General features: G+C 45.3%; 1 protein-coding gene across 1 annotated transcript in view; it reads left to right on the forward strand.

The window, feature by feature from the left end:
- The first annotated feature begins 6284 nt into the window (after positions 1–6284).
- tmem198aa (transmembrane protein 198aa) overlaps positions 6285–25390 on the forward strand; it is an 84409-nt gene continuing 65303 nt past the window's right edge. The window contains exon 1 of the mRNA XM_036959461.2: positions 6285–6716. The gene's annotated coding sequence lies outside the window, so the exon portion shown is untranslated. The remainder of the gene's footprint in view (positions 6717–25390) is intronic.

Raw genomic sequence — 25390 nt, forward strand, 5'->3', positions numbered from 1 at the left:
GACGTGAATTGCGGACCTCTGTCCGAAACGACGTCTGACGGAAGGCCATGAATTCTGAAAACATTCTCGATGATGATTTGTGCCGTCTCTTTAGCAGAAGGAAGCTTAGCAAGGGGAATGAAATGAGCCGCCTTAGAGAACCTATCGACAACCGTAAGAATAACAGTCTTCCCCGCTGACGAAGGCAGTCCGGTGACAAAATCTAAGGCGATGTGAGACCACGGTCGAGAGGGAATAGGAAGCGGCCTGAGACGGCCGGCAGGAGGAGAGTTACCGGACTTAGTCTGCGCGCAGACCGAACAAGCAGCCACGAAACGACGCGTGTCATGCTCCCGGGTGGGCCACCAAAAACGCTGGCGAATGGAAGCAAGCGTACCCCGAACGCCAGGGTGGCCGGCTAACTTGGCAGAGTGAGCCCACTGAAGAACGGCCAGACGAGTAGGAACGGGAACGAAAAGAAGGTTCCTAGGACAAGCGCGCGGCGACGGAGTGTGAGTGAGCGCTTGTTTTACCTGCCTCTCAATTCCCCAGACAGTCAACCCGACAACACGCCCCTCAGGGAGAATCCCCTCGGGGTCAGTGGAGGCTACTGAAGAACTGAAGAGACGAGACAAAGCATCAGGCTTGGTGTTCTTAGAGCCCGGACGATAAGAAATCACGAACTCGAAACGAGCGAAAAACAGCGCCCAACGCGCCTGACGCGCATTAAGTCGTTTGGCAGAACGGATGTACTCAAGGTTCCTATGGTCAGTCCAAACGACAAAAGGAACGGTCGCCCCCTCCAACCACTGTCGCCATTCGCCTAGGGCTAACCGGATGGCGAGCAGTTCGCGGTTACCCACATCATAGTTACGTTCCGACGGCGACAGGCGATGAGAAAAATACGCGCATGGGTGGACCTTGTCGTCAGAGAGGGAGCGCTGAGAAAGGATGGCTCCCACGCCCACCTCTGACGCGTCAACCTCGACAACGAACTGTCTAGAGACGTCAGGTGTAACAAGGATAGGAGCGGATGTAAAACGATTCTTGAGGAGATCAAAAGCTCCCTGGGCGGAAACGGACCACTTAAAGCACGTCTTGACAGAAGTAAGGGCTGTGAGAGGAGCTGCCACCTGACCGAAATTACGGATGAAACGACGATAGAAGTTCGCGAAGCCGAGAAAGCGCTGCAGCTCGACGCGTGACTTAGGGACGGGCCAATCAATGACAGCTTGGACCTTAGCGGGATCCATCTTAATGCCTTCAGCGGAAATAACAGAACCGAGAAATGTGACGGAGGAGGCATGAAAAGTGCACTTCTCAGCCTTCACAAAAAGACAATTCTCTAAAAGGCGCTGGAGGACACGTCGAACGTGCTGAACATGAATCTGGAGTGACGGTGAAAAAATCAGGATATCGTCAAGGTAAACGAAAACAAAGATGTTCAGCATGTCTCTCAGGACATCATTGACTAATGCCTGAAAGACAGCTGGAGCGTTAGCGAGGCCGAAAGGAAGAACCCGGTATTCAAAGTGCCCTAACGGAGTGTTAAACGCCGTCTTCCACTCGTCCCCCTCCCTGATGCGCACGAGATGGTAAGCGTTACGAAGGTCCAACTTAGTGAAAAACCTGGCTCCCTGCAGGATCTCGAAGGCTGAAGACATAAGAGGAAGCGGATAACGATTCTTCACTGTTATGTCATTCAGCCCTCGATAATCTATGCAGGGGCGCAGAGACCCGTCCTTCTTCTTGACAAAAAAAAACCCCGCTCCGGCGGGAGAGGAGGAGGGGACTATGGTACCGGCGTCAAGAGCTACAGACAAATAATCTTCGAGAGCCTTACGTTCGGGAGCCGACAGAGAGTATAGTCTACCCCGGGGGGGGGTGGTTCCCGGAAGGAGATCAATACTACAATCATACGACCGGTGTGGAGGAAGAGAGGTGGCCCTGGACCGACTGAACACCGTGCGCAGATCGTGATATTCCTCCGGCACCCCTGTCAAATCACCAGGCTCCTCCTGTGAAGAAGAGACAGAGGAAACAGGAGGGATAGCAGACATTAAACATTTCACATGACAAGAGACGTTCCAGGAGAGGATAGAATTACTAGACCAATTAATGGAAGGATTATGACAAACTAGCCAGGGATGGCCCAAAACAACAGGTGTAAAAGGTGAACGAAAAATTAAAAAAGAAATGGTTTCACTATGATTACCAGAAACAGTGAGGGTTAAAGGTAGCGTCTCACGCTGAATCCTGGGGAGAGGACTACCATCCAGGGCGAACAAGGCCGTGGGCTCCTTTAACTGTCTGAGAGGAATGTCATGTTCCCGAGCCCAGGTCTCGTCCATAAAACAGCCCTCCGCCCCAGAGTCTATTAAGGCACTGCAGGAAGCTGACGAACCGGTCCAGCGTAGATGGACCGACAAGGTAGTGCAGGATCTTGAAGGAGAGACAGGAGTAGTAGCGCTCACCAGTAGCCCTCCGCTTACTGACGAGCTCTGGCCTTTTACTGGACATGAAGTGACAAAATGACCAGCGGAACCGCAATAGAGACAGAGGCGGTTGGTGATTCTCCGTTCCCTCTCCTTAGTCGAGATGCGGATACCTCCCAGCTGCATGGGCTCAGCACCCGAGCCGGCAGAGGAAGATGGTAGTGATGCGGAGAGGGAGGCGACGGAGAGCGCGAGCTCCTTTCCACGAGCTCGGTGACGAAGATCAACCCGTCGCTCAATGCGAATAGCGAGTTCAATCAAGGAATCCACGCTGGAAGGAACCTCCCGGGAGAGAATCTCATCCTTTACCTCTGCGCGGAAACCCTCCAGAAGACGAGCGAGCAAGGCCGGCTCGTTCCAGCCACTGGAGACAGCAAGAGTGCGAAACTCAATAGAGTAGTCTGTTATGGATCGATTACCCTGACATAGGGAAGACAGGGCCCTGGAAGCCTCCTCCCCAAAAACAGATCGATCAAAAACCCGTATCATCTCCTCCTTAAAGTCTTGATACTGGTTAGTACACTCAGCCCTTGCCTCCCAGATTGCCGTGCCCCACTCACGAGCCCGTCCAATAAGGAGAGATATGACGTAGGCGACACGAGCAGTGCTCCTGGAGTAAGTGTTGGGCTGGAGAGAAAACACAATATCACACTGGGTGAGGAACGAGCGGCATTCAGTGGGCTCCCCAGAGTAACACGGCGGGTTATTGATTCTGGGCTCCGGAGATTCGAAAGCCCTGGAAGTGGCCGGTGGATCGAGGCGGAGATGGTGAACCTGTTCTGTGAGGTTGGAGACTTGGGTGGCCAGGGTCTCAACGGCATGTCGAGCAGCAGACACTTCCTGCTCGTGTCTGCCTAGCATCGCTCCCTGGATCCCGACGGCTGAGTGGAGAGGATCCGAAGTCGCTGGGTCCATTCTTGGTCGGATTCTTCTGTTATGGTGAGTGAATGAGGACCCAAAAGCGAACTAACTTAAACAGAGCTTCTTTAATAACCAAACATAGGTAGGCTCAGATAGACCGGCAGATTCCGACAGGACAGGACAAGGTTACAGCAAACATGACGATAGTCTGGCTCAGGCATGAAACACAACAAACAAGAATCCGACAAGGACAGGAACAGAAACAGAGAGAGATATAGGGACCTAATCAGAGGGAAAAAAGGGAACAGGTGGGAAACGGGGTGAATGGGTAGTTAGAGGAGACAAGGAACAGCTGGGGGAAAGCGGGGGAGAAAAGGTAACCTAACAACGACCAGCAGAGGGAGACAGGGTGAAGGGAAAGGACAGAGACAAGACACAACATGACAGTACATGACATTTGCGACCTTTTGCCACATTTCAGGCTTCAAACATAAATATATAAAACTGTATTTTTTTGTGAAGAATCAACAACAAGTGGGACACAATCATGAAGTGGAACGACATTTATTGGATATTTCAAACTTTTTTAACAAATCAAAAACTGAAAAATTGGGCGTGCAAAATTATTCAGCCCCTTTACTTTCAGTGCAGCAAACTCTCTCCAGAAGTTCAGTGAGGATCTCTGAATGATCCAATGTTGACCTAAATGACTAATGATGATAAATACAATCCACCTGTGTGTAATCAAGTCTCCGTATAAATGCACATGCACTGTGATAGTCTCAGAGGTCCGTTAAAAGCGCAGAGAGCATCATGAAGAACAAGGAACACACCAGGCAGGTCCGAGATACTGTTGTGAATAAATACTGTATATAGTATGTACAGATTATATAGTGTATACAGTGTATATAGTATGTATATAGATACACAATACAGTCTTCACACTATACAAACTATATATGCTATAAACTATATAGACTATATATACTATATATTATATTCACTATATATGCTATACAGTATATACACTATACACTTTAAACACAATACAGTATTCACATTATACACACTATACATACTATAAACGATATACGTACACTATATGAACTATACATACTATACACTATATATACTATACAACATATACACTAAATATACTACACACTTTATGCACTATATACACCATATATAATACACACTCTATACACTATATTCACTATATAGACTATACACTAAATATACCATACACTATATACATTAAATATACTATACACTATATACACAATATATACTATACACTATATACACTAAATACACTATACACTATTGTTGTGTGCTGACGTTGCTTCCAGAGGCAGTTTGGAACTCGGCGGTGAGTGTTGCAACCGAGAACAGATGATTTTTACACGCTACGCATTTCAACACATGGCTGTCCCGTTCCCTGAGCTCGTGTGGCCTACCACTTTGCTAGCTGAGCTGTTGTTGCTCCTAGACATTTGCTTTTCACAATAAGAGCATTTACAGTTTACCGGGGCATCTCGAGCAGGGCAGAAATTTGTTGAACTGACTTGTTGGAATGGTGGCATCTTATGGCGGTGCCACGTTGAAAGTCACCAATGCTCTTCACTAAAGCCATTCTAATGCCAACGTTTGTCTATGGAGATTGCATGGCTGTGTGCTCGATTGTATAGACTTGTCAGCAACAGGTGTGGCTGAAATACCCAAATCCACTCATTTGAAGGGGTGTCCACATACTTTTATATATAGTACCGTTCAAAAGTCTGGGGTCACTTAGAAATGTACTTGTTTTTGAAAGTAAAGCAAAAAAGGTTTTGCGGCTACTATTTATTGAAGCTGCCAGTTGAGTGTACTTGTCCACTTGCTCAGTTGTGCACCGGGGCCTCCCACTCCTCTTTCTATTCTGGTTAGAGACAGTTTGTGCTGTTCTGTACACAGCGTGTTGTATGAGATCTTCAGTTTCTTGGCAATTTCTCACATGGAGTAGCCTTCATTTCTCAGAACAAGAATAGACTGTGCTAATATAATTGCAAAAGGGTTTTATAATAATCAATTAGCCTTTTAAAATTATAAACTTGGAAGGTTGCTGATAATGGGCCTCTGTACGCCTATGTAGATATTCCATAAAAAAATCTGCCGTTTCCAGCTACAATAGTCATTTACAACATTAACAATGTCTTCTTTTGTATTTCTGATCAATTTTGTCCAACTTTTAATGTACAAAAAAAAAAAAAAAGCTTTTTTAAAAAACAAGGACATTTCTAAGTGACCCCAGACTTTTGAACGGTAGTGTAAGTATGTCATGTATGTATGTATGTATGTATGTATGTATGTTTATTTATGTATGTATTTTTTTACAGCTCTTTGAATGTATCTATTGTTTGAATAATCTATTTACTAGTATGTATAAATGTTTCACTCTTTATGCGATGCTCACTGCAGAGAACCAGCCACGAAGAATTATCATTGCATTATTGTAATGTTTGTTTTATGTGACAATTAATCCTGGCGATTTGCCACGAAAATAAAATGCACTTCATTCATTCACAAGTTTAAGATAGTTTAGATAGCCAGATCTATCTTAAAATTGTTTGTTTTTTTAGCTGACATGGCTAATGGAGTGACTTTCAGTGACTGACATAACAAGAGGAAAAACTGCTGATGCACAATCATTTTTCAAACTTGTACCTCGGTGTATTCTACTATTTTTAACTTGACACAGTAAATTGAGACCTCCGACTAAGTTCCCAGTGGCCTGAAGCCCTAAGCGACCGCTTATGTCGCTTATGCCTGGAACCGGTCTTTCCTGCTCTTGCTCTCCACCCATTGATATTCTCCTCAGTGCTGCTGTATTCCTACAACCCCGCGTTCTTGTGCACATGGTATCATCCAAGGAAAGCTGGGGCTGCACGATGCTTGCAGGGGAAGCGTGAACACAAAGAAACCACAGCCGTCGGATTGGGAAGAACAAAAGACAAGAAATCTCAAACCAAGTGATGAACCCGATTTATGACAACAGTTTATATTAAAAACAGTCTTGATTTTCCATTTCTATCCATATTCGAACCATTATTTACATGGCATATGATAGGAGGGGGACATTACACTGCCGTTATCCAGGAGAGAGTGAAGCTTGAGCGGTGAGACGTTGTTCTAGTGTTTCCCGATGGCTTGGTGTTCGTGGGCAGTGCTCTCTCTCTGCCAAGCCGTGGTCCCGGTGCCTCTGTAGCGTTTGGGGCGGACAGGGACTGCGTTGACGGTTGAGGACGATGACTGTCTTGGAGGCTGCTAGTTGACACAGAGGAGAGGATTCAACGGAATCTGACTGGGCATATATCTTGTACATGCTGGGTCGTTACGGAGGTGAGTGAAGCAGGTGCACCTTCCTTTGTTCTTCATCAATAACAGCCGTAGGTTGATTTGGACAGGGTGTTCAAGGCTTTTTCTAAAGAATGCTTGTTTGCAAGACGTGGAGAAAACACACAGAAAATCACGATATTATAGAAATATCTGGGTTTGTGTTACATCGTAACGAGCCCCGTTTTTTATCTTTTGTTTCAATAATGTTATGGTTGCCTATATATACACCACATCTTGCTTTGTTTCCATATTCTTTGTTGTAATATCCCCACCGAACACAATTATCACTTAGTTTTTTATTTATTTACTTAGTTTTTAATTGGATATTAGGGCGTATAATTTCGCGCCACAGCATGTAAACAAAATAAACGAATCGATTGCCGGCGTGCCCACTAACCTGCCCGCGCACTCCATCATTTGCCGGAAAGTCTCCTGTGCAATCGGACACTGTGTTGACAATCCAGCACATTGTACTGACCTAATGTAATTAGTACGTCCAGCACAAACATAGCAGATGGCTTTTTAAAATCGTTTTAAACAGTCTTCTTGCATCCTAGTCTCTATAGAAGACACCATTAGTTAGGCCTATGAATTCAGCATACCCTGGTTGTTTATATATTTCAGTCTCTCTCTTTCTCTCTCTCTCTCTCTCTCCCTCTTCCCCTCTCTCTCTCTCTCTCTCTCTCTCTCTCTCTCTCTCTCTCTCTCTCTCTCTCTCTTCCCCTCTCTCTCTCTCTCTCTCTCTCTCTCTCTCTCTCTCTCTCTCTCCCTCTTCCCCTCTCTCTCTCTCTCTCTCTCTCTCTCTCTCTGTCTCTCTCTCTCTCTCTCTCTCTCTCTCTCGCTCTCTCTCTGTGTGTGTGTATACAGTGTGATGTTGATTATGATTAGGGTCATTAGGTGTCACCATCTGGATGAGGTTGGGTCTGTTTAGGTCACGTTAAAGGCACAATCTTGGAAAATAACAGTCCTGACATCCTGAAACTTGCTTGGATTAACAGCTGAGGGATGTAACCACTCTCAAATTCACAGGCAAACCTATTGATATCAAAACATTGTTTTGACGCCCCTCGAGATTGACCCTGAGAGCATTGTGTGTACGAATCTGTTGTCAAGGGGGACATGTTTTACACCGCTGTGCTTGGCAGTGTTTTGGGCTGCGGTTATTACAGACGGCAACATATAAGCAATGTGTTGTGAAAGAGCTCTTAAAACCATTTAATTTCTAAATATTCTATTGTTTGATGATTTCTAAATGCCCTCTGTATGCTGAAGGAAGAATAAGTGCATTTGAATCAATACATTAGACAGGCTCAGCTTTAGGGATAGTGAGTGATGGATGAAGGAATGAATTGGGAATGTAAAATGGACGCTGCATGTAGGAGAGTGAAATGAACAGAGCTTAATGGTGTGAAATGGGGGAATTGTGTTTTTTTGCTGTGAAGATAGTTATGTAATAATGGGAGGATAGAGAGAACCCAAGCAGCATCAGCATCAACAGCACGTCTCCTCAGGGGGTTCACAGTCTAATTGAGTTATGCAGCAACAGGTCAAATATTTTCTTAGCTAATGCATTATCATAGATGAGAGAGTGGGGAGGGGAGGTGGGAGGGAGGGAGAGAGAAAGGTGAAGGTGGAGACGTGAGCAGGGAAAAGTGTTGAGAGTGGGAAATAGAGGGGGTGAGAGAGAAGGGGTGAGAGAGAATGGTAGGGGAGAGAGAGAGAGAGAGAGAGAGAGAGGTGGGACTTGGAGAGAGAGAATGAGTGAGTGAGAGAGAGGTGGGACTCGGAGAGAGAGAGAGAGAGTGGAAGTGAGCAAGAGATAGGTCGGACTCGGAGATAGAGAGAAAGAGTGAGCGAGAGAGAGGTGGGACTTGGAGAGAGAGTGGGAGTGAGCGAGAGAGAGGTGGGACTTGGAGAGAGAGAGAGGTGGGTCTTGGAGAGAGAGAGAGAGTGAGTGAGTGAGTGAGCGAGAGAGAGGTGGGACTTGGAGAGAGAGAGAGAGTGAGTGAGCGAGCGAGAGAGAGGTGGGACTTGGAGAGAGAGAGTGGGAGTGAGCGAGAGAGAGGTGTTATTCGGAGAGAGAGAGTGAGTGAGCGAGAGAGAGGTGGGACTCGGAGAGAGAGAGAGAGAGTGGGAGTGAGCGAGAGAGAGGTGGGACTCGGAGAGAGAGAGAGAGAGTGTGTGTGAAAGACAGAGAGAGGGGGGCGCATGGAGAGAGTGGTGGAACTATTAGAGAGAGGTAAGAGAGGGATAGAAGGATAGAGGGAGAGAGAGAGAGTTGATTCTAATCCTATTAATCCACTTCACTGCTGTCTTTCCTACTAGCCACAGCTATATACTGTACCTGGCAGCTTGAAGAGCCTCTTTATGCAGGGAGCTGAAGTCTGCAGACCCAACAGCTCTGAATGACTGAGGATGTGGTGGTTTTATAGACAATATAATGTTTGTTTATTTGGCTCTTACAATCGCAACCGCTGCTCATTCTGTTTTTTTTTTTTACACTGAAACAAAAAATATGAACGAAACATATAAAGTTAGTGAGCATTTCTTCTTTGCCAAGATAATCCATCTACCTGACAGGTATGGCATATGAAGGAGCTGATTAAACAGCATGATCATAACACAGGTTCACCCTGTGCTGGGGACAATAATAGGCCACTCTAAAATGTGCAGTTTTGTGACACAACACAATGCCACAGATGTCTCAAGTTTTGAGGGAGCGTACACTTGGCATGCTGACTGCAGAAATGTTCAGCAGAGCTGTTGCCAGAGAATTGGATGTTTAATTTCTTTGCCATAAGCCGCCTCCAACGTCATTTTTGAAAATTTGGCAGTACGTCCAACCGGCCTCACAACCGCAGACCACGTGTAACCGGCTTCTTCACCTGCAGGAACGTCTGAGACCAGCCACCCGGGCAGCTGATGAAACTGTGCGAAGGAGATCTGTCACGCTGCATGAGACAAATGGCGGTCACACCAGATACGGACTGGTTTTCTGATCCACGGCCCTACCCTTCTTTTTTATTTTTATAAGGCAGTCTGTGACTTTTATTTTTATAAGGCAGTCTGTGACTTTTATTTTTATAAGGCAGTCTGTGACTTTTATTTTTATAAGGCAGTCTGTGACTTTTATTTTTATAAGGCAGTCTGTGACTTTTATTTTTATAAGGCAGTCTGTGACTTTTATTTTTATAAGGCAGTCTGTGACTTGTATTTTTATAAGGCAGTCTGTGACTTGTATTTTTATAAGGCAGTCTGTGACTAATAGATGCATATTTATGTGAAATTCATGTGAAATTCATAGATTAGGTTCTAATGAATGTATTTGAATACATTTCCGTTAATAAGAACTATAACTCAGTAAAGTCCTTGAAATTAATCCATGTAGCGTTTATATTTTTGTTCAGTGTATTATGATTTCATGTAACCTGTTGTGTATATGTTACCCCTTGGTGTCCAGTTCGTCAGCAACACAGACCAGGGACAGGTTTAGGGAAAGGGGGGATACCTAAGTCAGTTGTACAACTGAATGCCTTCTACTGAAATGTGCCTTCCGCGTTTAACCCAACCACTCTGAATCAGAGAAGTGCGGGGGGGGCTGCCTTAATCATTTTCGGCACCCGGGAAACAGCGGGTTAACTTCCTTGCTCGGCGGCAGAACAACAGATTTGTACCTTGTTATCTCGGGAATTCGATCCAGCAACCTTTCGGTTACTGACCCAATGCTCTGACCACTAGTTGTTGTTTTAGGAAGAACTCTCACTTTGTCCCAGAGGAAAGCCTGTCTGTTATTGGTCCTCTATGTGACAGGGTTGGTCCCAGAGGAAAGCCTGTCTGTTATTGGTCCTCTATGTGGCAGGGTTGGTCCCAGAGGAAAGGCTGTTCGTTATTGGTCCTCTATGTGACAGGGTTGGTCCCAGAGGAAAGCCTGTCTGTTATTGGTCCTCTATGTGGCAGGGTTGGTCCCAGAGGAAAGGCTGTTCGTTATTGGTCCTCTATGTGACAGGGTTGGTCCCAGAGGAAAGCCTGTCTGTTATTGGTCCTCTATGTGGCAGGGTTGGTCCCAGAGGAAAGGCTGCTCGTTATTGGTCCTCTATGTGACAGGGTTGGTCCCAGAGGAAAGCCTGTCTGTTATTGGTCCTCTATGTGGCAGGGTTGGTCCCAGAGGAAAGGCTGTTCGTTATTGGTCCTCTATGTGACAGGGTTGGTCCCAGAGGAAAGGCTCTCCGTTATTGGTCCTCTATGTGGCAGGGTTGGTCCCAGAGGAAAGCCTGTCCGTTATTGGTCCTCTATGTGACAGGGTTGGTCCCAGAGGAAAGGCAGTCCGTTATTGGTCCTCTATGTGGCAGGGTTCGTCCCAGAGGAAAGGCAGGTCCCTTAAAAAAACAATAGCTCAGGGCCTTTTCACACCATGACCGTTACAGCTTCTAGAATAGTCTGCAGCAGGGGTGTCCAACTCATTCCATGGAGTGCCTAGTGTCTGCTGGTTTTTGTTTTTTTCCTTTCAATTAAGACCTAGACAACCAGGTGAAGGGAATTCCTCACTAATTAGTGACTTTAATTAGATCAAGGACAATGGAGTAGTGAAAACCCACAGACACTTGGCTCTCTGTGAAATGAGTTTGAAACCTGTAGTCTAGAGCAATGTATTGGTAATGGGTATAGTCATGCTGTATGCATGCTAGCCTGGCTGCAGGTCTGGGGACGGAGAAGGGCTAGCCTGGTCCCAGATATTTTTGTCCGTGGTCATTGTCACACAGCTCTGGTCAAAAGTAGTGCTCTATTTAGTCAAAAAAAGGTTCTATATGAGACAGTCATTGACTGTAGTATCTTGATGTCCTGGTCTGGTCCCGGTCCTGGTCTGGTCCTTGGTCTGGTCCTGATCTGGTCCTTGGCCTGTTCTTGATCTGGTCCTGGTCTGTTCCTGGTCAGGTGCCTTGGTCTGGTCTTGGTCTGGCCCAGGCTAAACAGTGAGCTGTCCAGTAATCCTCTTTATGTTTCTCTCACCTCCTCAGTACTAACCTGGGATTTACAGGGATCAACTGGAGAGATAGATGGATACCTGTGTCCTGCTGCTCCACAGTGGGCTAGAGATAACATAGTGAGACTGGCTGTATGGTTAACACAGTGGACTAGGGATAACATAGTGAGAATGTCTCTATGGTTAACACAGTGGGATGGCTAACACAACCCTGTATATACACTACATGGCCAAAAGTATGCTTGTTGAACATCTCATTCCAAAATCATCGGCATTAATATGGAATTGCCCCCCCCCCCCCCCTTTGCCGCTATAACAGCCTCCACTCTTCTGGGAAGGCTTTCCACTAGATATTGAAGCATTGCTGCATGGATCTCGCCTTGTGCTTGTGGGCATTGTCATGCTGAAGCAGGAAAGGACCTTCCCCAAACTGTTGCTACAAAGTTTGAAGCACAGAATCATCTAGAATGTCATTGTTATGCTGTAGATTAATTATTTGCCTTCACTAGAATTAAGGGGCCTAGACCTAACCATGAAAAACAGCTCCAAACCATTATTCCTCATCCACTAATATTTGCCGTTGGCACTATGCCAAACCCAGATTCGTCCGTCGGACTGCCTGATGGTGAAGTGTGATTCATCCGTCCAGAGAACGCGTTTCCACTGCTCCAGAGTCCAATGGCGGCGAGCATTACATGAAGCTCCCAATGAACAGTTCTTGTTGCTGACGTTGCTTCCAGAGGCAGTTTAGAACTTGGTAGAGCGGTTTGCAAACGAGGAAAGAACATTTTTTACACGCTACTTGCTTCAGCACCTGGTGATCCCATTCTGTTAGCTTGTGTGGCCTACCACTTCGCGGCTGGGCCGTTGTTGCTCTTAGATGTTTCCAATTTACAGTACCAGCACTTACAGTTGACCGGGGCAGCTCTAGCAGGGCAGAAATTTGATGAACTGACTTGTTGGAAAGGTGGCATCCTAAGACGGTGCCACGTTGAAAGTCACTGAGCTCTTCAGTAAGGGCCATTCCACGGCCAATGTTTGTCTATGGAGATTGCATGGCTTTGTGCTCGATTCTATACACCTGTCAGCAACGGGTGTGGCTGAAAAAGCCGATGACAAAGTGAAAACAGGTTTTTAGACATTTTTGAAAATGTATTAAAAATAAAAAACAGAAATACCTTATTTACATTAGTATTCAGACCCTTTGCTATGAGACTTGAAATTGAGCTCAGATGCATCCTGTTTCCATTGATCATTCTTAAGATGTTTCTACATCTTGATTGGAGTCCACCTGTGGTAAATTCAATTGATTGGACATGGTTTGGAAAGGCACACACCTGTCTATATAAGGTCCCACAGTTGACAGTGGATGACAGAGCAAAAACCAAGCCATGAGGTCAAAGAAATTGTCCGTAGAGCTCCGTGACAGGATTGTGTTGATGCACAGATCTGGGGAAGGGTACCAAAACATTTCTGCAGCGTTGAAGGTCCCCAAGAACACAGTGGCCTCCATCATTCTTAAATGGAAGAAGTTTCGAACCCCCAAGACTCTTCCTAGAGCTGTCCGTCCAGCCAAACTGAGCAATCGGGGGAGAAGGGCCTTGGTCAGGGAAGTGACCAAGAACCCACTGGTCACTCTGACAGAGCTCCAGAGTTCCTCTGTGGAGATGGGAGAACCTTCCAGAAGGACAACCATCTCTGCAGCACTCCACCAATCAGGCCTTTATGGTAGAGTGGTCAGATGGGAGCCACTCTTCAGTAAAAGGCACATGACAGCCCGCTTGGAGTTTGCCAAAAGGCACCTAAAGGACTCTCTGGTCTGATGAAACCAAGATTGAATACTTGGACCCTAAGCACACAGCCATGACAACGCAGGAGTGGCTTCGGGACAAGTCTCTGAATGGCCTTGAGTGGCCCAGTCACAGCCTGGTCTTGAACCCGTTTGAACATCTCTGGAGAGACCTGAAAATAGCTTGGCAGCAACGCTCCCCATCCAACCTGACAGAGCTTGAGAGGATCTGCAGAGAAGAATTGGAGAAACTCCCCAAATACAGGTGTGCCAAGCTGGTAGTGTATGTATCTCTTTGGTGATATAACGGCGTAACATCTCTAGATGTTCTGTATCTCTATTTGTTAAACAAGCCTGTCCTGTATCAGACAGTCCCCTGGACAGTAGATTGATAGTGCCCAAGCTGTACAGCAGCTGCTTTGGAAGTGTTGATAACGTTCAATGCTATGTTCCTAATAAGTAAGGACAATAAGCTTTAATATTTAAAGACAGTACAAATACCAATGGAAATCATCACTCTCAAGGTAAAGTATTCAAATTCGAATGAAGAGCAGTGAAGCACAGTATTAGTAAACCCAATGCCCCCTTTCCTGATTGAAGGAGAATGTGTCCCGTATCTCTCCAATGCACATCCTTCTCTCTCACACACCCTGCTGCTCTCATTACAAAGGGAGTCTGGCCAAATGTCCATTCTGCCTGCCTGTATGGTGGCTGTTGCGGAAGCTAGGCTTACATCCCAAATGGCACCCTAATCCCTGTATAGTGCACTACTTTGGACCAGAGCCATATAGGCCTTATTCCCTATATAGTACACTACTTCAGACCAGAGCCATATGGGCGCCATTTGGGACGCAGCCTGAGGCTGAATTGTCATGCTGCCCAGAACCTGTGAATATGCTGCCTGTCTATCGCTGTCAGGATCTGGGACTCAACCCCAAGGAGCAGGGTAGCTGGGAGAGAGCTAATATCAGGATCTGGGACTCAACCCCAAGGAGCAGGGCAGCTGGGAGAGACCTAATATCAGGATCTGGGACTCAATCCCAAGGAGCAGGGCAGCTGGGAGAGACCTAATATCAGGATCTGGGACTCAACCCCAAGGAGCAGGGCAGCTGTGAGAGACCTAATATCAGGATCTGGGACTCAACCCCAAGAAGCAGGGCAGCTGGGAGAGACCTAATATCAGGATCTGGGACTCAACACCAAGATGCAGGGCAGCTGGGAGAGACCTAATATCAGGATCTGGGACACAACCCCATGAAGCAGGGCAGTTGGGAGAGACCTAATATCAGGATCTGGGACTCAACCCCAAGGAGCAGGGCAGCTGGGAGAGACCTAATATCAGGATCTGGGACTCAACCCCAAGGAGCAGTGCAGCTGGGAGAGACTTAATATCAGGATCTGGGACTCAACCCCAAGGAGCAGGGCAGCTGGGAGAGACCTAATATCAGGATCTGGGACTCAACCCCAAGGAGCAGGGCAGCTGTGAGAGACCTAATATCAGGATCTGGGACTCAACCCCAAGAAGCAGGGCAGCTGGGAGAGACCTAATATCAGTATCTGGGACTCAACACCAAGATGCAGGGCAGCTGGGAGAGACCTAATATCAGGATCTGGGACACAACCCCATGAAGCAGGGCAGTTGGGAGAGACCTAATGTCGGTTCTGGGACTCAACCCCAAGACAGAGGGCACCAGGGACGTACCTAATGTGTAAGGAGGAAGTTTTGCTGGTTGGTCTGTCTCTTCTATTGAGAAACATTTGAATAAATGTCAGACAGTCCCAGGCCAACATTGGGGCTGCGGCCTAAAAGACAAACTCTGATCTGCCAACTAAGGAGCAAATCCTAACTTCCACTTAAATTGAGTTATCACTTAGTTATACAGTACATTGTTGTCAAAGTGAAATGTTAACTTAAAGCTGGAATCCTAAATGGTGAAACTGCCACGTCCGTTTGCGATATTATAACAAGAAATAACGAACACAGTTTATTTTCTCAATTTGACATCATTGCACATGCGATAGTACAGCAGAACATGTGACTTGTTTCAGGAAACTAGGCGTATGTCACGCATCACAACTTGACCGGAGAGGCATTAGAATTTTAACATAATTTTTTTTAAATCAAAATGTGTTTTTGGGCAGAAATGCCTTCTGGAACATGTGAACTTTCATGTGCCTTAAATAACAAACTTGTATTCCATCTGTAAATACAAATACAATTGTTATATTATGAGCCTAGTTGGTTTAGCCACGGACAAAAACAGGAACCTTGCCAATAGCCATGATTGGCTGAGATAATGGTTGGGCTGGACATGCCGGGAGATGAGTTCAGATTGGTCTGACATGTAGCACGCGTCTGTCTATAACATGAGCGCAGTATGTAGTAGGTTATGCTTTCTAATGCATATTTTTTGAAAGAACGAAGAAGAAGTAGAAGTGTTGCTAATGCTCTCCACTTTCTGGAGGTCCGAGTTTTGGAGGCAGAGTATGATATCTAAGGAGATGAAGAAAATTCTGGCGTTTGATTGCAAATATGGAGACGGAGTAGAAAAGAGAACACACAGAAGGCTGTTGTATAAACACCTGTCTCTGGATTACATCTTCAAACTAAAGGCAACCATGGAATCTGTAACAGAGATGGACAAGTGTTCATCCATGTATAAGAGAGTCTAGCTAGCTACATTTACAGATATTACATGTTTCTAATTTTGTCAGAAAGTTGTTTTCATTGCAAGTTAAAACCTGTTATGGCTGCAATCCCCCTATCGGGATAAGTGTCATCAACAACCTCTGAATAGCATAGCGCTACATACAATAAATATTACTATAAATATTTATATTCATGAAATCACAAGTGCAATATAAGAAAACACAGCTTAGCCTTTTGTTAATTCACCTGTCGTGTCAGATTTTGAAATTATGCTTTACAGCGAAAGCAATCCAAGCGTTTGTGTAAGTTTATCGATCGCACGATAAAACATTGAGTACACTTAGCATCAGGTAGCTCAGTCACGGAAATCAGAAAAGCAATCAAATTAATCGTTTACCTTTGATGATCTTCGGATGTTTTCACTCACGAGACTCCCAGTTACACAACAAATGTTCCGTTTGTTCCATAAAGATGATTGTAATATCCAAAATACCTCCGTTTGTTCGTCGCGTTATGTTCAGAAATCCACAGGAAAGAGCTGTCACGACAACGCAGACAAAAATTCCAAATAGTTTCCATTATGTCCACAGAAACATGTCAAACGTTTTTTATAATCATTCCTCAGGTTGTTTTTAAAATATAGAATCGATAATATATCAACCGCAAATGTCTTTCACAGTAGGAGAGGGGAAAACAATGTCTGTCTAAATTCTGTTGCGCAAACAAAACTCATGTGCTCACTTGACGCGATGTTATTGTTCTGGCTCATTTTTCAAAATAAAAGCCTGAAACTATGTCTGATGACTGTTGACACCTTGAGGAAGCGATAGGAAAAGGAACATGGAGGTTTCAAAATAGAAGCCACTTCCTGTTTAGATTTTCCTCAGGGTTTCGCCTGCAATATCAGTTCTATTATACTCACAGACAATATTTGGACAGTTTTGGAAACTTTAGAGTGTTTTCTATCCAATACTACTAATAATATGCATATATTCGCATCTGAGACTGAGGAGCTGGCCGTTTACAATGGGCACCTTTTCATCCAACCTACTCAATACTGCCCCTGCAGCCATATGAAGTTAAAGCATACTGTTAGTTAGCTAGCTAACGTTACATGTATGATCTGATTAGTAATATTATTTGTATCTCAGAGCCATGTTCTTTGCTAGTTATAGCCTGATGTTAGCTAGCTACCTAACATTAAACCTAGTTGGTTAGTTTTAGCTACCAGCAGATTCATGCAGGGTAGCAACATTATGAGTTGGGATTATGTTTAATTGTTTAGCTAGCTAGCTACATGTCTAAACAAAAGACTCCACTAAGCAAGTAACCATTTCATTGTACCGTTTACACCTGTGTCCTGTGCATGTGACAAATAAACAATGATTTTAATTGATATCGTGTGTGTTTACCAGAGACGGTAATGTTAAGAACAACATGTCAAAATAGGCCAATGAGACAGTGTCCAAGTTCTAAAATTCTCCCGTAGAATGCCCTGCTTTTATTTCGTCACATTCACAACCGTAAGCTATTTTTCAGTAGTTATCTTTAATTTATTTTTAATTTATTTTTATGTTGGATAAAAGTAGAAACTCAGAACTAGAAAATTATATATCATACACTACAGTTGAGGAACAATGGGAAAGTACTTCTGCTTTGAAAGTTGATCAACTCTTAACCTCACTTCTGAGAAAATGTCCTTAGAATGTTTTGATAGCTACTGGAGGGCTCTTCTTTGTCTACACCCATTCAGCATCGTTCACACCCTCTTATGCTTTGTTGTAATATCCCCACCGAACACAATTATCACTTAGTTTTTTATTTATTTACTTCGTTTTTAATTGGATATTAGGGCGTATAATTTCGCGCCACAGCATGTAAACAAAATAAACGAATCGATTGCCGGCGTGCCCACTAACCTGCCCGCGCAGGCAGTCTCCTGTGCAATCGGACACTGTGTTGACAATCCAGCACATTGTACTGACCTAATGTAATTAGTACATCCAGCACAAACATAGCAGGGCTTTTTAAAATCGTTTTAAACAGTCTTCTTGCATCCTAGTCTCTATAGAAGACACCATTAGTTAGGCCTATGAATTCAGCATACCCTGGTTGTTTATATATTTCAGTCTCTCTCTCTCTCTCTCTCTCTCTCTCTCTCTCTCTCTCTCTCTCTCTCTCTCTGTCTCTGTCTCTGTCTCTCTCTCTCTGTCTCTCTCTCTCTCTCTCTCTTCCTCTCTTCCTCTCTTCCTCTTCCTCTCTCTCTCTCTCTCTCTCTCTCTCTCTCTCTCTCTCTCTCTCTCTCTCTGTGTGTATACAGTGTGATGTTGATTATGATTAGGGTCATTAGGTGTCACCATCTGGATGAGGTTGGGTCTATTTAGGTCACGTTAAAGGCACAATCTTGGAAAATAACAGTCCTGCCATCCTGAAACTTGCTTGGATTAACAGCTGAGGGATGTAACCACTCTCAAATTCACAGGCAAACCTATTGATATCAAAACATTGTTTTGACGCCCCTCGAGATTGACCCTGAGAGCATTGTGTGTACGAATCTGTTGTCAAGGGGGACATGTTTTACACCGCTGTGCTTGGCAGTGTTTTGGGCTGCGGTTATTACAGACAGCAACATATAAGCAATGTGTTGTGAAAGAGCTCTTAAAACCATTTACATTTGTAAATATTCTATTGTTTGATGATTTCTAAATGCCCTCTGTATGCTGAAGGAAGAATAAGTGCATTTGAATCAATACATTAGACAGGCTCAGCTTTAGGGATAGTGAGTGATGGATGAAGGAATGAATTGGGAATGTAAAATGGACGCTGCATGTAGGAGAGTGAAATGAACAGAGCTTAATGGTGTGAAATGGGGGAATTGTGTTTTTTGCTGTGAAGATAGTTATGTAATAATGGGAGGATAGAGAGAACCCAAGCAGCATCAGCATCAACAGCACGTCTCCTCAGGGGGTTCACAGTCTAATTGAGTTATGCAGCAACAGGTCAAATATTTTCTTAGCTAATGCATTATCATAGATGAGAGAGTGGGGAGGGGAGGTGGGAGGGAGGGAGAGAGAAAGGTGAAGGTGGAGACGTGAGCAGTGAAAAGTGTTGAGAGTGGGAAATAGAGGGGGTGAGAGAGAAGGGGTGAGAGAGAATGGTAGGGGAGAGAGAGAGAGAGAGAGGTGGGACTTGGAGAGAGAGAATGAGTGAGTGAGAGAGAGGTGGGACTCGGGGAGAGAGAGAGAGAGAGAGTGGAAGTGAGCAAGAGATAGGTCGGACTCGGAGATAGAGAGAAAGAGTGAGCGAGAGTGAGGTGTTATTCGGAGAGAGTGAGTGAGCGAGAGAGAGGTGGGACTCGGAGAGAGAGAGAGAGTGGGAGTGAGCGAGAGAGAGGTGGGACTCGGAGAGAGAGAGAGAGAGTGTGTGTGAAAGACGGAGAGAGGGGGGCGCATGGAGAGAGTGGTGGAACTATTAGAGAGAGGTAAGAGAGGGATAGAAGGATAGAGGGAGAGAGAGAGAGTTGATTCTAATCCTATTAATCCACTTCACTGCTGTCTTTCCTACTAGCCACAGCTATATACTGTACCTGGCAGCTTGAAGAGCCTCTTTATGCAGGGAGCTGAAGTCTGCAGACCCAACAGCTCTGAATGACTGAGGATGTGGTGGTTTTATAGACAATATAATGTTTGTTTATTTGGCTCTTACAATCGCAACCGCTGCTCATTCTGTTTTTTTTTTTACACTGAAACAAAAAATATGAACGAAACATATAAAGTTAGTGAGCATTTCTTCTTTGCCAAGATAATCCATCTACCTGACAGGTGTGGCATATGAAGGAGCTGATTAAACAGCATGATCATAACACAGGTTCACCCTGTGCTGGGGACAATAATAGGCCACTCTAAAATGTGCAGTTTTGTGACACAACACAATGCCACAGATGTCTCAAGTTTTGAGGGAGCGTACACTTGGCATGCTGACTGCAGAAATGTCCAGCAGAGCTGTTGCCAGAGAATTGGATGTTTAATTTTTTTGCCATAATCCGCCTCCAACGTCATTTTTGAAAATTTGGCAGTACGTCCAACCGGCCTCACAACCGCAGACCACGTGTAACCGGCTTCTTCACCTGCAGGAACGTCTGAGACCAGCCACCCGGGCAGCTGATGAAACTGTGCGAAGGAGATCTGTCACGCTGCATGAGACAAATGGCGGTCACACCAGATACGGACTGGTTTTCTGATCCACGGCCCTACCCTTCTTTTTTATTTTTATAAGGCAGTCTGTGACTTTTATTTTTATAAGGCAGTCTGTGACTTTTATTTTTATAAGGCAGTCTGTGACTTTTATTTTTATAAGGCAGTCTGTGACTTTTATTTTTATAAGGCAGTCTGTGACTTTTATTTTTATAAGGCAGTCTGTGACTTTTATTTTTATAAGGCAGTCTGTGACTTATTTTTATAAGGCAGTCTGTGACTTTTAGTTTTATAAGGCAGTCTGTGACTTTTATTTTTATAAGGCAGTCTGTGACTTTTAGTTTTATAAGGCAGTCTGTGACTTTTATTTTTATAAGGCAGTCTGTGACTTTTATTTTTATAAGGCAGTCTGTGACTAATAGATGCATATTTATATTCCCATTCATGTGAAATTCATAGATTAGGTTCTAATGAATGTATTTGAATATATTTCCGTTAATAAGAACTCAGTAAAATCCTTGAAATTAATCCATGTAGCGTTTATATTTTTGTTCAGTGTATTATGATTTCATGTAACCTGTTGTGTATATGTTACCCCTTGGTGTCCAGTTCGTCAGCAACACAGACCAGGGACAGGTTTAGGGAAAGGGAAATACCTAGTCAGTTGTACAACTGAATGCCTTCTACTGAAATGTGCCTTCCGCATTTAACCCAACCACTCTGAATCAGAGAAGTGCGGGGGGGGGGGGGGGGGGCTGCCTTAATTATTTTCGGCACCCGGGAAACAGCGGGTTAACTTCCTTGCTCGGCGGCAGAACAACAGATTTGTACCTTGTTATCTCGGGAATTCGATCCAGCAACCTTTCGGTTACTGACCCAATGCTCTGACCACTAGTTGTTGTTTGAGGAAGAACTCTTACTTCGTCCCAGAGGAAAGCCTGTCTGTTATTGGTCCTCTATGTGACAGGGTTGGTCCCAGAGGAAAGCCTGTCTGTTATTGGTCCTCTATGTGGCAGGGTTGGTCCCAGAGGAAAGGCTGTTCGTTATTGGTCCTCTATGTGACAGGGTTGGTCCCAGAGGAAAGGCTCTCCGTTATTGGTCCTCTATGTGGCAGGGTTGGTCCCAGAGGAAAGGCTGTTCGTTATTGGTCCTCTATGTGACAGGGTTGGTCCCAGAGGAAAGCCTGTCTGTTATTGGTCCTCTATGTGGCAGGGTTGGTCCCAGAGGAAAGGCTGTTCGTTATTGGTCCTCTATGTGACAGGGTTGGTCCCAGAGGAAAGGCTCTCCGTTATTGGTCCTCTATGTGGCAGGGTTGGTCCCAGAGGAAAGCCTGTCCGTTATTGGTCCTCTATGTGACAGGGTTGGTCCCAGAGGAAAGGCAGTCCGTTATTGGTCCTCTATGTGGCAGGGTTGGTCCCAGAGGAAAGGCTGTTCGTTATTGGTCCTCTATGTGACAGGGTTGGTCCCAGAGGAAAGGCAGTCCGTTATTGGTCCTCTATGTGGCAGGGTTCGTCCCAGAGGAAAGGCAGGTCCCTTAAAAAAACAATAGCTCAGGGCCTTTTCACACCATGACCGTTACAGCTTCTAGAATAGTCTGCAGCAGGGGTGTCCAACTCATTCCATGGAGTGCCTAGTGTCTGCTGGTTTTTGTTTTTTTCCTTTCAATTAAGACCTAGACAACCAGGTGAAAGGAATTCCTTACTAATTAGTGACTTTAATTAGATCAAGGACAATGGAGTAGTGAAAACCCACAGACACTTGGCTCTCTGTGAAATGAGTTTGAAACCTGTAGTCTAGAGCAATGTATTGGTAATGGGTATAGTCATGCTGTATACATGCTAGCCTGGCTGCAGGTCTGGGGACGGAGAAGGGCTAGCCTGGTCCCAGATATTTTTGTCCGTGGTCATTGTCACACAGCTCTGGTCAAAAGTAGTGCTCTATTTAGTCAAAAAAAGGTTCCATATGAGACAGTCATTGACTGTAGTATCTTGATGTCCTGGTCTGGTCCCGGTCCTGGTCTGGTCCTTGGTCTGGTCCTGATCTGGTCCTTGGCCTGTTCTTGATCTGGTCCTGGTCTGTTCCTGGTCAGGTGCCTTGGTCTGGTCTTGGTCTGGCCCAGGCTAAACAGTGAGCTGTCCAGTAATCCTCTTTATGTTTCTCTCACCTCCTCAGTACTAACCTGGGATTTACAGGGATCAACTGGAGAGATAGATGGATACCTGTGTCCTGCTGCTCCACAGTGGGCTAGAGATAACATAGTGAGACTGGCTGTATGGTTAACACAGTGGACTAGGGATAACATAGTGAGAATGTCTCTATGGTTAACACAGTGGGATGGCTAACACAACCCTGTATATACACTACATGGCCAAAAGTATGCTTGTTGAACATCTCATTCCAAAATCATCGGCATTAATATGGAATTGCCCACCCCCCCCTTTGCCGCTATAACAGCCTCCACTCTTCTGGGAAGGCTTTCCACTAGATATTGAAGCATTGCTGCATGGATCTCGCCTTGTGCTTGTGGGCATTGTCATGCTGAAGCAGGAAAGGACCTTCCCCAAACTGTTGCTACAAAGTTTGAAGCACAGAATCATCTAGAATGTCATTGTTATGCTGTAGATTAATTATTTGCCTTCACTAGAATTAAGGGGCCTAGACCTAACCATGAAAAACAGCTCCAAACCATTATTCCTCATCCACCAATATTTGCCGTTGGCACTATGCCAAACCCAGATTCGTCCGTCGGACTGCCTGATGGTGAAGTGTGATTCATCCGTCCAGAGAACGCGTTTCCACTGCTCCAGAGTCCAATGGCGGCGAGCATTACATGAAGCTCCCAATGAACAGTTCTTGTTGCTGACGTTGCTTCCAGAGGCAGTTTAGAACTTGGTAGTGCGGTTTGCAAACGAGGACAGAACATTTTTTACACGCTACTTGCTTCAGCACCTGGTGATCCCATTCTGTTAGCTTGTGTGGCCTACCACTTCGCGGCTGGGCCGTTGTTGCTCTTAGATGTTTCCAATTTACAGTACCAGCACTTACAGTTGACCGGGGCAGCTCTAGCAGGGCAGAAATTTGATGAACTGACTTGTTGGAAAGGTGGCATCCTAAGACGGTGCCACGTTGAAAGTCACTGAGCTCTTCAGTAAGGGCCATTCCACGGCCAATGTTTGTCTATGGAGATTGCATGGCTTTGTGCTTGATTCTATACACCTGTCAGCAACGGGTGTGGCTGAAAAAGCCGATGACAAAGTGAAAACAGGTTTTTAGACATTTTTGCAAATGTATTAAAAATAAAAAACAGAAATACCTTATTTACATTAGTATTCAGACCCTTTGCTATGAGACTTGAAATTGAGCTCAGATGCATCCTGTTTCCATTGATCATTCTTAAGATGTTTCTACATCTTGATTGGAGTCCACCTGTGGTAAATTCAATTGATTGGACATGGTTTGGAAAGGCACACACCTGTCTATATAAGGTCCCACAGTTGACAGTGGATGACAGAGCAAAAACCAAGCCATGAGGTCAAAGAAATTGTCCGTAGAGCTCCGTGACAGGATTGTGTTGATGCACAGATCTGGGGAAGGGTACCAAAACATTTCTGCAGCGTTGAAGGTCCCCAAGAACACAGTGGCCTCCATCATTCTTAAATGGAAGAAGTTTCGAACCCCCAAGACTCTTCCTAGAGCTGTCCGTCCGGCCAAACTGAGCAATCGGGGGAGAAGGGCCTTGGTCAGGGAAGTGACCAAGAACCCACTGGTCACTCTGACAGAGCTCCAGAGTTCCTCTGTGGAGATGGGAGAACCTTCCAGAAGGACAACCATCTCTGCAGCACTCCACCAATCAGGCCTTTATGGTAGAGTGGTCAGATGGGAGCCACTCTTCAGTAAAAGGCACATGACAGCCCGCTTGGAGTTTGCCAAAAGGCACCTAAAGGACTCTCTGGTCTGATGAAACCAAGATTGAATACTTGGACCCTAAGCACACAGCCATGACAACGCAGGAGTGGCTTCGGGACAAGTCTCTGAATGGCCTTGAGTGACCCAGTCACAGCCTGGTCTTGAACCCGTTCGAACATCTCTGGAGAGATCTGAAAATAGCTTGGCAGCAACGCTCCCCATCCAACCTGACAGAGCTTGAGAGGATCTGCAGAGAAGAATTGGAGAAACTCCCCAAATACAGGTGTGCCAAGCTGGTAGTGTATGTATCTCTTTGGTGATATAACGGCGTAACATGTTCTGATGTTCTGTATCTCTATTTGTTAAACAAGCCTGTCCTGTATCAGACAGTCCCCTGGACAGTAGATTGATAGTGCCCAAGCTGTACAGCAGCTGCTTTGGAAGTGTTGATAACGTTCAATGCTATGTTCCTAATAAGTAAGGACAATAAGCTTTAATATTTAAAGACAGTACAAATACCAATGGAAATCATCACTCTCAAGGTAAAGTATTCAAATTCGAATGAAGAGCAGTGAAGCACAGTATTAGTAAACCCAATGCCCCCTTTCCTGATTGAAGGAGAATGTGTCCCGTATCTCTCCAATGCACATCCTTCTCTCTCACACACCCTGCTGCTCTCATTACAAAGGGAGTCTGGCCAAATGTCCATTCTGCCTGCCTGTATGGTGGCTGTTGCGGAAGCTAGGCTTACATCCCAAATGGCACCCTAATCCCTGTATAGTGCACTACTTTGGACCAGACCATATAGGCCTTATTCCCTATATAGTACACTACTTCAGACCAGAGCCATATGGGCGCCATTTGGGACACAGCCTGAGGCTGAATTGTCATGCTGCCCAGAACCTGTGAATATGCTGCCTGTCTATCGCTGTCAGGATCTGGGACTCAACCCCAAGGAGCAGGGTAGCTGGGAGAGAGCTAATATCAGGATCTGGGACTCAACCTCAAGGAGCAGGGTAGCTGGGAGAGAGCTAATATCAGGATCTGGGACTCAACCCCAAGGAGCAGGGCAGCTGGGACAGACCTAATATCAGGATCTGGGACTCAACCCCAAGGCGCAGGGCAGCTGGGAGAGACCTAATATCAGGATCTGGGACT

This window comes from Oncorhynchus mykiss, chromosome 22, assembly GCF_057628025.1.
Source record: "Oncorhynchus mykiss isolate SJ-2025 chromosome 22, ASM5762802v1, whole genome shotgun sequence".
Lineage (NCBI taxonomy): Eukaryota > Metazoa > Chordata > Actinopteri > Salmoniformes > Salmonidae > Oncorhynchus > Oncorhynchus mykiss.